This window comes from Protopterus annectens, chromosome 14.part0 (genome assembly GCF_019279795.1).
Source record: "Protopterus annectens isolate FY-2018-M chromosome 14.part0, PAN1.0, whole genome shotgun sequence".
Classification (NCBI taxonomy): domain Eukaryota; kingdom Metazoa; phylum Chordata; order Ceratodontiformes; family Protopteridae; genus Protopterus; species Protopterus annectens.
The window spans coordinates 496,632,062-496,650,722 of record NC_056748.1 but is presented as its reverse complement, the minus strand read 5'-3'; the positions used below and the strand labels follow the sequence as shown (position 1 = coordinate 496,650,722).

Sequence of the window (18,661 nt, the reverse complement as noted above, 5' to 3'; positions counted from 1 at the left end):
ACCCAGATCCCTCCAAGGACGGCGCCATGGAAGTGATCGGAGCCGAAGGAACCGAAAGGGTAGGTATCGGCGCCGACGGTTCCACGATCCAAACCCCAACCAGCTCCGGCTCTGAACTCAAGGGGTGAGTCAAAGGAGGAACTACTGTAGAGATGGGCATAGCCGAACCCTGATGAGGGGGGCTGGATAGCATTTTAGCCAGGGCCTGTGATTTCAGAAGTCTGCTCACCACTCTCTCCAAGTCATGGTCAGACAGTCTCGAAGACCGAAAAGAGTGAGATCGGTGACTTTGCTCTGACTGTAACAGAGGCGAGCCCGGAGCCGAGCGAATCAACTCTAGGGATGGGGACCTAGAACACTTTTGGCTCCCTGAAGGTTCCGACACCAAGATCGGAGCTGACTGAGAGGCAGGTACTTCGGTTCCGGACAGAACTGAAGTCGAAGCAGACGCCACACCCGACGACGACTCTGAGCTGGGAGCCGACGGCTTCAATGGCTTGGAGGGTTTCGCTGGCTGAGTCTTAGCAGGTGACCCTTCAGGTTTTAGTAATCCTCTAAGGATTAACTTATTCCTACGCTCCTGCAGGACTCTTGGACTAAAGGCATGACAGCAAGAGTCCTGCAGGTGTAGGGCGCCCAAGCTGTAGACACAAGAAATGTGACCATCTGTCAGAGACATCTTCTGACAGCATGAGTCACACTTCTTGAATCCAGATACCTTAGAATCTTTGGACATCCTGTAAAAAGAAATATCACAGGAAAAAAAGGCCAACAGTACAACAGTAGGTAACAAGTATAAAGAACCGTACACACAAATAAACAGTTACCACACCTTAACAACACACACCCACACTATAACTATAATATATATATATATATATATATATATATATATATATATATATACTAGAAAAAGTAAAGTACTACAACTATTTCTACCTGAAAACACTACAAAAGGTATTTTAGAGAACAAGGGTTAGCCTCTAACTAAAACGGCTACCTTGAAGAGAGAAAAAGAGAGGGGGAGGGACTCTCTAACAGTAAAAACGAGTTTTCTAAGGGGATGGGATAGATCTAAAACTACACAGAGACAATAAGTACTAAAACTACTATAACAAAAACTAAACACTAACTATTTATATGAAAAATTTTTATATAAAACCTATCAAAAGACAAAAATACGACCTGAGCCAGCAAAAGCAACCTCGTAGCAGAAGTGGCAAATGAGATCTGGGGATCTAGCGCCAGGCATTGTGGATATGGGGAGGCCTTGATCCAGTAAATAGCTCTTGAGCTTTAGAAGATGGCCGAGTTGGAGGCGAGGATCGGCTCCAAACCCAACCAGCAAGAATGAAGGCGAGATAGACAACTTAACATTGTAATTTACTTGGCTTGCACTGCAAAATACAAATTTTCTGTATTAAGAAAAGAAAAATAATACATTACATGGGATACCACAAGCCTTCTACAAATCTGCATGCAAATCCTGCTCCAAAATGATTACATTTTTCAGAATTTGCTAACAATATGTTCAACCCCTTCCCATCAAAATTGGGCTATAAATACCCATTTTGCCTGCATGAAACTCCTGTTTATATGAAGCAGCCACATAATATGAAGACACTAATTTCTTATTCTTTCTTACAGCAGGTGCATATACTGTTTTTCCAAATATGCATTACAAGCACTTCTGTTCTCTGTCATTAAGAACCCAGCAAAAAAGAACCCAGCAAAACAGAATATTTTATCAAGTACCCTGTACTTTCTGGGTGCCAAATGCAACTGGAAGTTTGCAATTTCAATTCCCAGAATTCTGAAAACAGTGCTCTGATATGCCCCTTACATGGAAGTCAGAAACACTGAGTATTGTATGAAGTGAAAGCACTTAGCAGCACAGAAAGGTTATATCCACTGCGCTAAGCATACAGCGCAAGCTAAAGTCTGTTGGTTTAATGAAGAGACTATATTCAGCAGAAGTGGATGTGAGGGATGGCCTTGTAAGGGCTAAAGCCCCACCTCCTGTAGAAAATACATTTTTAAAAATGTCAAACTTTGACAGTATGGAAATGTACAGTTAAGGATGTTCAGTTATGGATGTCCACAGCTTCACTATGTTGCCAAATTTATGCACTTGGCATCCATTTGGAAATACAAATGGAAGGTAACCAGACAACCACTCAGCAGGTACAAGTAACGACAGTTTATTGGGTTCTCAATAAAACCACACTCGAAAACACGATAGTCCTCTCGGTTACTGATCCACAAATAAACCACTGATTAAGCGCTTTCGTCGGAATAACCAACTTCATCAGAATACACATATTACAACCCAAAGGATTTAAATACCTTCCCAAAAAGCAAAAACTCTGACATCACATCCTACTATTCAATCACTTCCTGTCAACTAATGCACATATTTAAAAAGAAATACTAATACATGACTTAAATTGCTTAGACATAAGAAAGAGCATATTCCCATATTACAAGTGAATATAAAAATATAAACACACATGTCACCAATAAAATCAATATAGCCTACTATATATAAATGTATATAAATACATAACAAACAACTGTAAAATGTGAACACTATAATGTAGAAAAATGGGGTAATAAATAAACCCATAAAATGACAGTAAAAACCTTTTAAATAAAAAACAAAGCTCTTAGCTTTAATAAGGGCATAATACTTATACTCTCATTAATGCCAGGATATGAGCCTGCATTCAACCTAATTTGCCATTTTAACTGTAATAATGCTAAAAAATGAAAAGGGCCTTTAAGCAGAGAGTATATGACCACTGCTATGATCTCAAATGTAAAAACAAAAACAATGCACTTTTCAATCATGTGGATAAATATCAAACGCATTTTTTTAGGTTTTTTTTGCCATTGATCATGCAGACCTGGGACCTCGGGGTGGCCCAGTGGATGATTATTTAGAATTATTAGAGTTAAAATGGCAAACTAAGTTGAATGCAGGCTCATATCCTGGCATTAATTAGCATATAAGTAGTATGCCCTTGTTGAAGCTAAGAGCTTTGTTTTATATTTAAAAGGTTTTTACTGTCATTTTATGGGTTTATTTATTACCCCATTTTTCTACATTATAGTGTTCACATTTTACAGTTGTTATATATTTATATAAATGTATATATAGTAGGTCATATTGATTTTATTGGTGACATATGTGTGTTTATATTTTTATATTATACCCCTCTGATGACCATTTATACCCCTCTGATAAGTACCATGCTAACTCTTTCACCATAACTACTAGCAAAGCCCTCCAATTCACAAAAGAACCCATTCTCATCTCATTGCTAACTACTCACCTAAACTTTTCCATACTACACCCGATTAGCACACTCATATCTGGAGATATTCATCCTAACCCTGGCCCCACCACTACAACCACCATAAATAAATCCTTATTATTCACTTCCTTAAACTCCCAAAGTGTTGTAAACAAAGTCCCAAACCTTCATGCTTGGCTCACACACAATAAATCTGACATCCTCACTATTTCTGAAACCTGGCTAAAATCACACATTAAAGACTCTGAAATAGTCCCTCCAAACTACTCCATCATAAGAAAAGACAGAGCTCATAAAAAAGGTGGAGGAGTAGCCCTTCTATATTCTTCCTCCCTAGTAGTTTCCCCCTATAACAAACCTATTCCACACTTTAATAACGCTGAACTTCTCCTTACCCTACTACAAATCAATAATCATAAACACATTTGCATAGCTTCCCTTTATATCCCCACAGGGGATAATATCTCCACACTCGAACTTATCCTTTCCTGGCTATCCAGTAACATTAGTAATGAAAACATAATCCTAGGAGATGTAAACATTAACTGGGCCCTTATCCAGTCTCCTACAAAACCCATTAACATCAACCTCTACAATTTCTCACAATTGATCACTTTGGTAACTCACCCTGCCAAAAACCCCTCCAATGGGAGCATATTGGATTGGATTCTAGTCTCCCATCCTCACTATTTCACCAACAGTGGCACTCTTCCCGACCCACTTGGTGACCACATACCCACCTTTACCCACCGGCTTCCTACTATCCTTCAACGAACCCATAACTATATTACAATTCGTGACCAAAGAAATTTTGACCCAATAACCTTTTCAAACTCGCTACAAACAATTAATTGGAATTGCTTCAAAACACTACCTCTAGACAATGCAGTCTCATATTTCAACTCTACATTCTTAAAATTACTAGTCTCCCAAGCTCCCTTACGGATAAAGAGAATAAAAACTAAATCAGCCCCTTGGCTCTCCAAAAGTACCCTTGCTACCATGAGACAGAGAGACAAAGTCTGGGCACGCTACCAAAAACATAAGACAGTACCACTCCTTAATGAATATAAAATGCTCCGAAATAAAGTAAAAAAACTCATTATTTTTGATCGTCAGAACTATTTTTCTACACTCCAAAACCATAACAAAAACAACCCTCAAAAATTCTGGAAAGGGGTCTCTACTCTCCTCCACCCTAGCAAACCAGATACTCCTACCCCTGACCCTCCACCCTAGCAAACCAGATACTCCTACCCCTGACCCTAATGCTCCAGAACTTGATTTAGCCACCCAATTTAATTCCTTCTTTATTGACTATTTCCAAATTGACCTCCTCATTCTCCAACACCTCCCTACCATCCAATACCGCCTTACCCACCCCCACTCTCTCTACATCTACACCCAACTCCCCACCAACTAACTCCGCTACCCCCTCTTCTACACAAATTCTATCCTCACCACCACCTCAAAACTCCCCCCTTCCTGACTGCACTCTCTTCTCATTAAATCCCATACCTACATCTACTATAAAGAAACTCCTTCAGAAATTGAAACCATGTACCAATGCTCCTGACAACATCCCTTCTTACTTTCTCAGTATTGCTGCTGAAACTCTTGCCTAGCCCATTAGCATCTTAATTAACCGTTCCCTACAAGAATGCACAGTTCCCCAAATCTGGAAACAAGCCTTTATTATACCACTACACAAAGGTGGTAACAATAATAACATTACTAACTTCTGTCCCATAGCCATCCTATCCCCCATTTCTAAAATCCTAGAGAAATGCGTCCAACTCAAACTCCTTCCTCACCTCCTAGACAACAATCTTATAACTCCCACACAGCATGGTTTCAGACCTAATCATAGCACCATGACTGCCCTCCTCTCCTTCCTTGAAATCGTAAATAAAGCCCGTGACTCTGGACAAATTGTTTCCACCTTACTTCTTGACCTTTCCAAAGCCTTCGATACCATCTCACACAGCCTGCTCTTAACTAAACTCTCCAAACTCTACCTATCCTCCTCCTCTCTGAACTGGTTCTCTAGTTATCTATCCAATAGAAATCAAGCGGTAAAATGGAAAAAAAGCCACTTCTTCCTTCCTTAGCACCCCTACAGGAGTTCGACAAGGCTCCATACTGGGTCCTCTTCTCTTCAATATTTTTATTAATGACTTCCACAAATCGATCCCATTCTCTAGCATCATCCAATATGCAGATGACTCAACTATCATCTGTTCTGGCTCATCTATCACTACACTACAAAAACTTACTCAAGATGCCTTCTCTTCCACAGAGCTATGGATGCTAAGCAATCACCTGGCTCTCAATGCCACCAAGACCAAACTAATGTTATTTACTCCTTCCAAAGTCACTCCTCCCGACATGAATACATTCTTAATTACTAGTCAAAACAACTCACCTCTAGAATTAGTGTCAGAGACCAAACTACTCGGGGTCAAAATCGACAACCAACTTAAATTTAACTCGCACCTGCAAATAAACATCAAAAAAACGCATCAAAAACTTGGCATGCTTTATAGACAGAATGCCTACCTCACATCTGTCACTAAAATCAATCTCTCTACTTCCTTCCTTATCCCCTCCCTTCTCTATGGCGCCCCACTACCAACTAATCTTCAGTCCTCACTAAAAAAACAGCTTACCTCCTGCTATAACAAAATTGCAAGATTCGCCACCAGCCATAAGTCCTCCACTCACCACTGTTTCTCCCTCCATAAACTAAAATGGCTAGAACTTCCCAATCAATTAACTTACACTCAACTAACTCTAGCCCATAAGCTTATTCTAAACCCCTCCCTCTGTCCCTCCCTTTCCTCTGCCTTTAAAATGCACCTACCTAACAGAGTTCTAAGGTCAAATAATCAAAATCCAGTATCTACTGGAAGTGCACAAACCTACTCATCCCCCAGGCAAAAACCTTCTTTTCTTCAGCCTCGCACGCCTCTGGAACTCCCTACTTCCACTCATCCGCACCACCTCTAACCACTCTACCTTCAAAAAGTCTCTTTTCTTGCATCTAACATCACAGTGGGAATGCACTTGCTCCCACCCCACATAACTAACTCTACTTAATATCCTTCAATACCATATTCTATTTTTTTTAGCTACTATGTTTGTTCTCTAATCTGTACTAATGTCTACAATTGTTGTATTACTATCATGTTACTTCTCAATGTATTAGCTGTTATGACTGCTATTCTATATTGGATTAGTTTTTACTTTCATTGTGCCTACATAGTATTAATACTCTCTGTACCTAGATTGTCACTGTCTAATGTTGAATGTTTATTTTGTTTTGGAGCTTTTCTCCCCAGGACTCCATTGAAAACGGGTTCTTCAAGGCCCAATGGACTATCCTGGTAAACCAAATGCAATAAATAAATAAAATAAATAAATAAATATATTCACTTGTAATATGGGAATATGCTCTTTCATATGTCTAAGCAATTCAAGTCATGTATTACCATTTCTTTTTAAATATGTGCATTAGTTGACAGGAAGTGATTGAATAGTAGGATGTGATGTCAGAGTTTTTGCTTTTTGGGAAGGTATTTAAATCTTTTGGGTTGTAATATGTGTATTCTGATGAAATTGGTTATTCCGACGAAAGCGCTTAATCAGTGGTTTATTTGTGGATCAGTACCTGGGTAGACTATTGTGTTTTCGAGTATGGTTTTATTGAGAACCCAATAAACTGTTGTTACTTGTACCTGCTGAGAGGTTGTCTGGTTACCTTCCATTTGTAATCCATTTGGAATCAAGAAAACTACTGTATCTGTTGGGCAACATGCATGACTGTGAGCTGCAGCTTCTCTAAGGCTGAATTTGCAAGCAAATGGCTTGAAAAATAATGGTCATTATTATTCTGCGAGTCACTACTGAAGCTGGAAGAATCTCCCTTGCGCACACACACACACACACACACACACACACACACACACACACACACACACCTTTGATAAGGAGCTCAGTTTTGCACTTCTTTGTAAGCAAATTGTATGTCAGCTCCTACGTTACCTGAAAGTAGAACCTGGAAAAAATCTCACTAGGCAAAGAGTAATTGTTAAAATTATACTCTAGATACAGACGCAAGATGCAAGACAACCATAGTAAAATGGCAATGGATTACAACAATCATCAAATAATAAAGCCAATGTCTGTATTTCCCAATCAACAAAAAATTCTCATCTCAAGCATACACATATTACAAGGATTGTAGATACTTAAACTCTAAAGCACTTGTGCAACACTATATGGCCTACCAGAATACTACATTTAGTTTCCGAGCACCAGATTTTCTGGGCATTAGGTTGCCAATTTTTACAGTTTTGTTAAAGTATTTATATCAGAATACTCAAAATAAACATTCAATATGAGATCTAAGCAAAATCCAAAAGTCAGTATGCTAACAATAATTTCCAGGCATATCCAACAACTGGAATGTCCACAGAGGTTCCTCACTAAAAAAATATAGGGCGCAAGTAAAATGTCCTATGCAGACCGCTTCAAGGCCCTATTCCTGTATTCTGTCTCCTACAGGCTTTTGAGGGGATATCTACACATGGCATACAGGGCATTGTCAGACTCTAATCTTGACGGATCTTATGCATTATCCACAAAAAAAAAAAAAAAAAAAAAAAAAAAAGCACCAGAATTATCCATTCTAAAGACTTAAGCCTTGCCTGTGATATAAATAGGACCTGCAGGACAGACAGCGTAGTCTCTGGGATACATACCTATCTATGGAACAGGCTCGCCATCTATGTGAAGCAGAGTTCCTCCCTAACCCAATTCAAGTGCAACTTGGACAATTGGATGGGGAACATGAAATTAATCCCCAGTTTGGCACCTATGTCTCTAATGCACACAGGCAACCTGTAAATGTTTCATCTCCCAAGCCCCTGTTTACACTTATCAAAGGTATCTGAACTTGTTAGATTTGGGATGCATGGTTAGGCTTAAAATGGCCCTTGTGGTCATTAGCCTAGTAAACACCCATGAACCTATGCCAGTGAAAAAACAATGGATAAACCAAATGAAGACTTTTCAGCTGATACTAATACAAGCACATTATGGAACTTAATCTAACAACCAGTACAGCTTGCTCATGTCCAGCTGCTTAATACACTATCAGAAGAGCTTGCTCATGTCCAGTTGCTTAATACACTATCAGAAGAAATGTGAAAGATTAGTGACATCACTGCTGTCCAGCAGCAATCACTTCATAGTTGTGGTCATGATTAATGTTGGTTCAAGTCAGGTCAAGCTATTTTTATTTAAGAAATCCATGTATGTATGTATGACTGTGTGTGTGTGTGTGTGTGTGTGTGTGTGTGTGTGTGTGTGTGTGTGTGTGTGTGTGTGTGTGTGTGTGTGTGTACATATATATATATATATATATATATATATATATATATATAAATATATATTTATTTCCAGATATGTGCATACCAACCTTACTACTTTTGTCTAGTCCTATGTTGACAGATGGTAAATTATGACCACTTTCGAAAAGAAATTTGAGTTTTCATTTTTTTATAACAAAAATTCAGCTCACTGCGTAATACTTGCACGAGTGAGTTCCTCATTACCCTCTATAATCAACCTAGTTTTAGAAAGAACATTTTTAATAGTCGGCATGCCTTGGTTAAGATGAAGTAGAAAACACACACATATATTTATATATACACACACACTTTTTTTTTTTTTTTACAAAAGATATTTGATTGGAACAATAAATTATTTTTATCTAAACACATTTCCACATTTAAAAACTGTACTTTAGCACTTTTACCAGAAATGGAGAACTTCAAAATGTCTACACTATTAAAAAGCTCAGATAAAATAAGTGTCTAATTCTGTTTTGGAACATTGCCAAACAAAAGACATAATCTACATACCTTTTGCAAAGTTTTTAGATGTGGAAATTGTTTAGATTAAAAATAATTTACTGTTCCAATCTAATATTTTTCATTAAAAATAATTTACTGCTCCAATCTAATATTTTTCATTAAAAATTTTCAGAAACAGTTTTTTGGACTACACTAGTCAGCATCCACATTTTAGATTAATTAGTAATGATATCGTTTTTTCCCCCAAAGAGTGTTTCTGAAAAAAAAATATTTATTAATAAGAATTATCTGGTTACTTTAATTGATAAATATTTATCAACACTTAGTGGCTACCAACATGCCAAGTTTTTCCTATACTAAAATACAGCTTTGTTAAGAATAATGGGAACAACAACAAGAAAGATATGAGACTCATTTTCCCACCTCCTATTAGCCAAGACATGCAGACTATTTAAAAAAAATGTTCTTTCTAAAAACTGGTTGATTATACAGGGTAATAAAGAACTTGTGCAAGTGTTAGGCAATGAGCCAAGTTTCTGTTATTAACAAAAAAAAAACGAAAACTCAAATTTCTTTTTGAAAGTGGTCATAAATTATTAGTTGTCAACACAGGACTATACAGATGTAGTAAGGTTAGTGTACACGTATGTGGAATTGCATTGTCTGTAAATATATTTATCAGTGTAAGAATTTTTCTTTTAAACATATTAATTACACTCTGAAGTTGCAGAAATGTTTTACTTGTAATACCACTAACGTAGTATATTTTGATTTTTGTGAGTCCTGTAAATGCTTTTATGATGGCAAAACTACTCAAAGTATCAGATCGTATTAACAAACACTATTCTGCTACTACAAATTGTGATTCTAAAATCACTCTTGCCAAATATAGTTTGCTTCATGAGGGACACTTTCATTTTAAGTTTATTGTTTTAGAGCAAGATATTGTCTTTATAGGAGATGTAAACACCTTATCAGAAGTTAAAGAGCTTAAATGGCAGTTGTTATTAAATACGGACATATATCCTGGCTTAAAAGAGAGTCAAAATATTAAATGTGCATTGAGATGGTATTAAGTGGATGTGATGTCTTGCATTTTTAAAAGATTTTGGTGGTCTGTTTTGTTTTTTTATTTAGTAGTTGTGTCTTCTGTTAACATTTGAAATATTTTACTCATTATATATATATATATATATATATATATATATATATATATATATATATATATATATACACATACATACATATACACACACATACATATATTATACACAAACGCACTTATGTGGGATATAGATATATATATATATATATATATATATATATATATATATATATCTGTGGCATCCGTCAATATGTTCGAAGTTTCACTACTTCGAACATCAGCTCACAGAGTCCACTTGTTCGAAGTAGTGAAACTTTGAACATTGACTTCGGCAGTCACACTACAGTGCAGAATGGGAATATTCTGTTTTCCCCGCTGTAGTGCGATCTCGGAGTTGGTATATTTAAGTAGGAGGGGTGTGGGGGACTTGCCCCCTTGCAAAAACATGTTTTAGTGGTTTTTTTGGCAGCCCGGGGTTCTAGACTTTAGCAAAAGTGCCCTTTCGCTGAAGTGTAGGGTCTACTGCTCTATTTCGAAGAAGTGTATTTTCGATGTAGAGCAGTAGACACACACACATACACACATATATATATATATATATATATATATATATATATATATATATATATATATATAAAAAAATCAAAAACTCACTTTCTCAACAAACAGAAGAATTAACCCATTTAAGTGGAAGTGCATTACATTGAAAGTGCACTTTTGCAAAAGACGGTTATCTGAAGCACATTACAGTGGGGATAAGGAAATGTATCCTTTTCCTCACTGTAGTGCGATCTCAGAGTTAGCATATTTAAGTAGGGGGTGTGTGGGGGGCACGGGGGGGCTTGCCCCCTGCAAAATACTATTTAAAGTATTTTTTGGTTTGTTTTTTTTTTCCGGTTTGGTGAACCTGCTTTTGCAAAAGTGCACTTTCGCTTTAATGGGTCTTGATGTTTCATGTTCAAAATTGTGAAATTTCGATCAAGAAAACAGACCCATATAGATATATATATATATATTATATATACATATAACATACACACATTATATATATATATATATATATATATATATATATATATATATATATATATATATACATATATACACACACACACACACACACACACACACACACACACACACACACACACACACACACACACACAAAACAATGTTATTGACAAGCTCAAAAGCAACACTGGACCCAAAAAGTGGACCCAAAAAGATGAAACTGAGAATTTCTAAGTGCTTTTGATCTTTTTATTTAAACGTAGAACTTCATCAAAAAAACTCAGCCATAAATAATCCATTTAAATATCCCCCTTAGTGATATGAAGTAAAATCAATCATACAACCTTGTCAATTAATTTTAAATACCTAAAAGCATTCAAACTAGTCCACTAAAATCACAACCTTTTACAAATAACGTATCTACAATACATACCATTTTACAATAACTTGATTTTTTAATAAACATTTGACATTAATGTTTTCATCTAAGCTAGGAAACTTATCGGCTCTTAATAGTACTTGCCACTTCAGCTCCCTGACTTAAAAAATGTTGTTACAGTTATAAACAAAATTCCTAGTATTTAACTGTTCTAAAACAGAAAAATAAAAATTTCAAACACTTTTGCGTCCAGTGCTATGCTTTGCTAGCATGTTTACAAGATCCTGATCTTTAATGGCCTTTGCATGCTTGTGTATTTTAACTCTCAACTCCCTGAAACTTTTCTCAACATAGAATTATGAACACATATCACATACTGCTAAATATATTACACAACTTCTGTGACAGCTGTATCTCTCTTTAGCTTCCAATTTGAAATCTATGTCCTTAAATATAATGGAACTCGCATTGCTAATGTATCTACACTGTTTGCAGTTAGCACAAGGAAAAGTGCCAACTGTATTATCTAATAATTTGTATTCTTTACCAAAGTCCTTTTCCAACATCATTTTTAAATTATAGGACTTTCTAAACACAAACTGTGGCAGTTCACCTATAATCTTACTTAGTTCAGGATTACCCAAAATAATTTACTAGTTGGTAACAATAATACCTTTGATGCATGGCTGTCAACTGTTAGAGGCACTGGAAAGGCACAACTTTTATTGCTTAAACTAACCTTACTACACATTGTTTTTATTAGTCTCTCAAAAATGAATGCCTTTCACAAAAATTGGTGGAAATTTGGTCCACTGGTTAACTATTTTGTGTTTAATACTAAATAATTCATTTACCAGATACCCTCTCTCCTCAAATAAACTTACTCTTTTTTCTTTTTAAATAAAGAATATTGTATTACTAGTAATTCTACTTGTCCTTATTGACTAAAAACACACAGAGACACACACACACACACACACACACACACACACACACACACACACACACACACACACACTCGGACTAGAAAATTATCCCCAATAAGTAATAGAGTTTGTCCAGAAATAACAGAGAGTCCTTTAAATAGTATTTAGCATTTTGAACAATTAGGTTTATTATAAAATCTACACAAATGTTCTCGGTCTTCGTATTTTTAGAAAAAACAATGTTACTAAAAGGTGGATCATTTAGATTTTTGTGCATCTTAGGAATTCCAAAAAGTTTTCCTACACTTCAATGTTGCACTAACATAAAATTCTATTCATCTAAAGTTATACTATTACCCGGTAACTGTTCAAACAAATGTTCATCAATAAACAAACTTTTTGGATACATCATATAAGGGTATAACTCGATGAAACCTTTTATTACTTAAAGACGTTTCCATTGTAGCTAAACATTTGTGTACACAAACACACACATACATACATACATACATATATATATATATATATATTTATGTCATCAAGAAAAAAAAACCTCATTACTAACTTCAAAAGGACCATGGAGATAACAGTGTATAAACAAAATTATACTGCAGATCAGGAGCACAAATTAGCTCTTTCACTCCAAATTTATTGTTAAAACACCACGGAACTTCATCAGAAAATATTTTACCAATCCAACTTGGACATAATTTAAATCTATGAACTTTCAACTAAAAATAGGGATAACCAATCACATCTCTCTAACAATCATATAATATCCTGCTTTACAATGTAAAATTTTTATAAAAAACAACATGTAAATAAATAAATGCTTAATATACATAAAGATATATATTTAAATCTATATTTATAAAACACATAGTATACTAAATTATCTTAAAATTTAACAAGCACTTGATATTAATGTGCTTATTAAGTCCTGGTAGACAGTCTACTCAGACACCTGCCATTTCATCTCTCTAATCACTAAAACCTTATTGCAGCCATTCACAATACCCTTAACCTGCTTCAAGACTGAAAAGTGATATTTCCTAACATTAATAAAACTTTAAGCATGTTTAGATAATGAATTTGTATAATCCCTGTCCTTAATAGCTGTTTAAGTTTTCCCCGACTCTGGTTTTACGTTTGCTTTTGCCTATATAAAAAGCTGACATGTTTTACATTCTGCAAAATATACTATAATAGAACTCATGTTTCTCTTCAACAAAGGTACCTGAATGTGAAAAATATACTATTTGTATTACTAATAAATCTAAACTGACCACAATGGCCACAGGAACATGTACCTCTAATATTCCAAGTCAAAATTAATTCCTCCTGAGGACAGAATTCCAATAATTGATTTAAATTAATTGACCCCTTATGGATTTATGCCTTGTCCCAACTATACATGCCAGTGCCGAATTTCCTAAATTAATCTTCCAATTACTTTGTACAATTTTCTTGATATTCTCACCGTCTACTGAAATTGGCACTGGAAAAGCACAGTTATTATTGTCAAATGTACTACGGCTCAGTATGTTAGCTCTGTTGAAAATGTTAACGGATGTTCTTAAAATATGCATAAATTTAATGTTGCAGTTGCTGTCTATATAATCTTTAACTTTATGTAATTCTATTAATGTATATACTCTTGCTAAAAAAAAAGTTTAGTGACATTTTCAACTTTGTTGAAAAATACTTTATCATCACTTGCAATTCTACTAGTTTTAATTAATTGTCCTCAAAATATATTTAGTTTCATTCAGTGTTGACCTAAGTAATGTAGACAGTTATTGGTGAATGCAGTTTTTCTATGGATATAACTGTGGAAACAATGATTAACAGTGTCCAAAGAAATGTTTAAATACAAAAAACATACAGTTTCACTCACTTCACCCAAAGTATAAGTTAATCATGTTAAACTTTGATTAAGCTCCTTTAAAATGTACGAAACAGTAACCTGACTAGACCATACAAAAAAAAAAAATCACTGATGTAGCAGCGATAGTAAGCAACATATTTAAATGATGGCAAAAGGGGCTCCAATATCCTAGATCGGGTCATTACCAACATGGCAGATAGATGCTCCACACCAGTGGTCACCCCCGCATTGGTCAGGTCTGACCATAAGCAAATCACCCTTGACATCCACATCACACCCCCAACCCCCAGTAAGGAAATCTCTGTAAAAAAATTCTCCAAAGCCAACTTCATGCTACTCAAGTCAGAAGTGACAAACTTCACGACACACATGCAGATGGAAGCTGAAAGTTCGACTGCTGAATCCTACACTAAGGCACTGTAAGAGCACATCCACTTGTTCATGAATCGTGCCATACCAAATAGAACCAAGATGTTCTCCTCCAAAAAAAGGAAGCCAATCTGACAGTCCCATGCCATAAACAAACTATACAACAGAAGGAAGAAACTGTTGCAGAAAAGATGTAAATCCCAGGATGCAAAAAAACTCCCTTACCAGCCTCAGTAAAAAGCTGCGATCTCTCATAAAATCCTCCAAAGCTAGTTATGAAAATAAAACTGCCAAAGATTTCAAAGACAACCACAAGGCATTCTATAGTTATGTCAAGAATTTAAATGGCAATGCTTAGATCTGCTCTGAGCTACAACAGAATGGCATTAAATTTACTGATCCCAAGGATATTGCCAATAATCCTGGCAGATTGATTTAGTGCCAGCATCACCCCCATCTCAAGCCCAAAAGGGCACATCTCAATACCAAACAATTGCCAAATTCTGGTAATCACGGTCACAGAGGTGGAAACTGCACTCTCCTAAGCTAAGAATACAGCATCCATGGGATCAGATAACATCCTGGGCTGTGTTCTACATGAACTACAAAATGAACTGGCACCTCACCTCACCCAAGTGTCATGTTTAATCACAGCCTCACCTCAGGCTTCATGCCCACTGAGTGGCACACAGCTACAGTTATCCCACTCCACAAGGGGGGATCCACCTTGGATCCTTGGAACTACCGTCCCATCAGTCTGACAAGCCTGATTTGCAAGGGCATGGAATGCATTATCATGGAACTTATAAAGACAATGGCAACCTTCAAACACTGGACCCCACTCAGTTTGGGTTCGTGAAGGGCTGATCTTGTCTCCTGAACCTGATTAACTTCTTCAAATCAGTCTCCAGAGCTGTGGACAAAAATATGGTGGTCCACACAGCCTATCTGGACCTCGCCAATGCCTTCAACACCATCCCCCACTCTGGAATCATAGATAAACTTACTAAGCTGGGCATAAATCCCTACATCACTCGATGGATTGCCGACTGGCTTACTGACAGAACCCAGACCGTAAATGTAGCCAACTCCAAATTCCGCTCCAGAGAAGTGACAAATAGAGTACCTCAGGGTTCAGTCCTGGGACCGCTTCTTGTTTGGCATCTACTTCTTTGAAGTACAGGCCAGCACTAAGGGACTGTGGCTAACAAAGTTCACAGATGACTGCAAACTGGGAGCCATGATTGAATCCCCAAATGATGTGGATATTCTACAAAAGGGCCTTACAAAGCAGATGCTTGGTACCAGAGCCATTGGCTCAAGCTTAATGGCAAGAAATGTATAGTTATTCCCTTTGGGAAAAAACATGTACCCATGAATTACCACATAGGTGGCAGTACACTAAACATCGAAAGTGTGATGAGAGACTTAGGGACACAGTTGGACAGAGGTTTCACCTTCAATAACCACATCGCCACAGTCAGGAAATCCTTCTATGTGGCACTCCTCATCACTAAAGGCTTTTCATCCAGAGGAGGTCATTGTCCCACTGTACTCATCCCTCAGACGCACTATAGGAGTAAAATGCCTCATTTCATATGTACCTCAAAAAACATCTGCAACAGCTGGAAATACTGCAGAAATACCTCACTAAAAGAATAACAGGCCTAAAGCAGATGCCCTATGCTGACCATCTAAAAAAACTCCAGCTATACTATGTGGCATATCGTCTACTCAGAGACAATCTCTACTTAACATAAAAGGCCATGTCAAACCCTGAGCTGATGGACATGCTTCACTTAAAGAAATCCCAATCGCTCAGAGCCACACGCTCCAGGGATCTAAACCTTGTCATCACAATGGACAAAACATGCTGGAGGGATAGGTTCCTGACCCAGAGACTCCCTATACTCTGGAATAGACTACCCATACATGTCAAGCAGAGCACCTCCTTGGCCCTCTTCAAAAGGAACCTTGACGATTGGATGGGATATAGGAAATTCACCCCGGGGATCACGTCAGTTGCCTTGCTAGACAAGGGTCCAGGGAAGTAAATATTGTGGCAAGAAATATCCAGGGAATTGTTATGGCTAGCCAACAGCCTAGTACCAACCTATGAAACTAAAAAAGTGATCTCCCACCAACAAGCAACAATATTAGCAAATGCAAGAGCCATCCTGGCTCCCATTGCAATTAATGTAACTTGTTGAAAGAAATCACAACCAAAAGTAAAAAAAAAATGTTCTCCAAAGCTAACCTATTTAATAACTCAGCAGTGTTAATAACAATTTTATCAACACTGCAACATTTAAAAAGAACTTCATAAAAATTCAACCCTTCTTCAGCTTCTATATTAGTAAATACTGAAGTGATAACTATGGTACCAATCAACTTCTAGGCACCACTGAAGTGATATTCTTTCAGCTGACTCAACAAAGCCCATGAGTCTTAAATATAAAATTGACTCCAAGTGCAATAGACAGTTAAGTATTTTATCTATATAATAAGAAAATGCACTGGGGATATGTCTAAGGCAAGACACTATAGGCCTTAATGGTGGACGAGCAGAGTCCTTACGTATTTTAGAAATACCAACTATTTCACCTAGCTCAGGCTAATCCACCGTCAGGAATTCAAAACTGTCCAGGTCACTATATCTAAAATTAAACAGTCCAAAGAACATTTCATTAATTAGTTTAAAACCATCTCTATGTGTCATAGTAATCTTCCTGTAGTGTGAAGTATCAGAAAACAAATTAGTCATTTCTTTATTAAAATCTTCATTATTCATCACTACCATCCCACAGCCTTTACCTGCTTTCATAAAGTGGAGATGATAATAGCTGAATAAATCAATTAATACTTAAAGATGTTGCCGATTCAAGTTAAATGCCTTAACTTCAGGTTTATTCTTACACACTGCATCAAAATTACTCACACGATCTAGAAAAGACAATTAATGAAGCATGTAAGGTAAGACTGAAAGTGCTAGGTTTTCCTTAACGACAATAGTGCTTTCCTGACGACTAATGTTAATATCAAGAATACATTTTAAATTAAGCCTTCTTATGTATAATTTAAAGTCAACAACAGGATCAGTACATTTAATGCTACAGGCTGGTATAAACATGAAACCTTTAGACGGAATCAGCAGACAAAATAAAACCCATTACCCGGGAAGATAAACTGCTAAGTTACGAAAAAATGCACAAACCAAAAAGAAAAGTGTACAGACCACAGCAAATCTTTTTAAAAACTATAAATTTTTAATCATGACTCCAGAGTTAAAAAACATAGATTCATTCAACAGTGATAAGCGTATGGCCGCGGTGTTGCAGCAGTTAGCATTGTCGCCTCACAGCAAGAGGTACTCCCATTCAATTCTCAGCTGGAGTGCCTTCTGTGCGGAGTCTGTATGTCCTCCAAGTGGTCGAGTGACGTATAAAGACGTGAAGGTAGGTGAGTGCATGAATGGGTGCGCATTCTTTGAAGACTGGGCATCGGGCTGGCAACTCGGCACTGCAAAAATCCACTGCCAATCATTAGTGGACCGGAGTTCTGCTGTAGCGACCCCTAACTGGGAAAAGCCGAAAGACATTACTTTTATTCAACAGTTGCTGTCTTTTCGGCTTTTTCGAGTTATGGGGTTTTATATATATATATATATATATATCTATGTGTGTGTGTGTATATATATATATATATATATATATATATATATATATATATATATATATATATATATGTGTGTGTGTGTGTATATATATATATATATTATTATTAAAAA

General features: G+C 36.6%; 1 protein-coding gene across 1 annotated transcript in view; it reads right to left on the bottom strand.

The window, feature by feature from the left end:
• The window catches only part of LOC122788688, a 728,859-nt gene that overhangs the window by 708,725 nt on the left and 1,473 nt on the right, over positions 1-18,661 (bottom strand). The window lies entirely within an intron of this gene.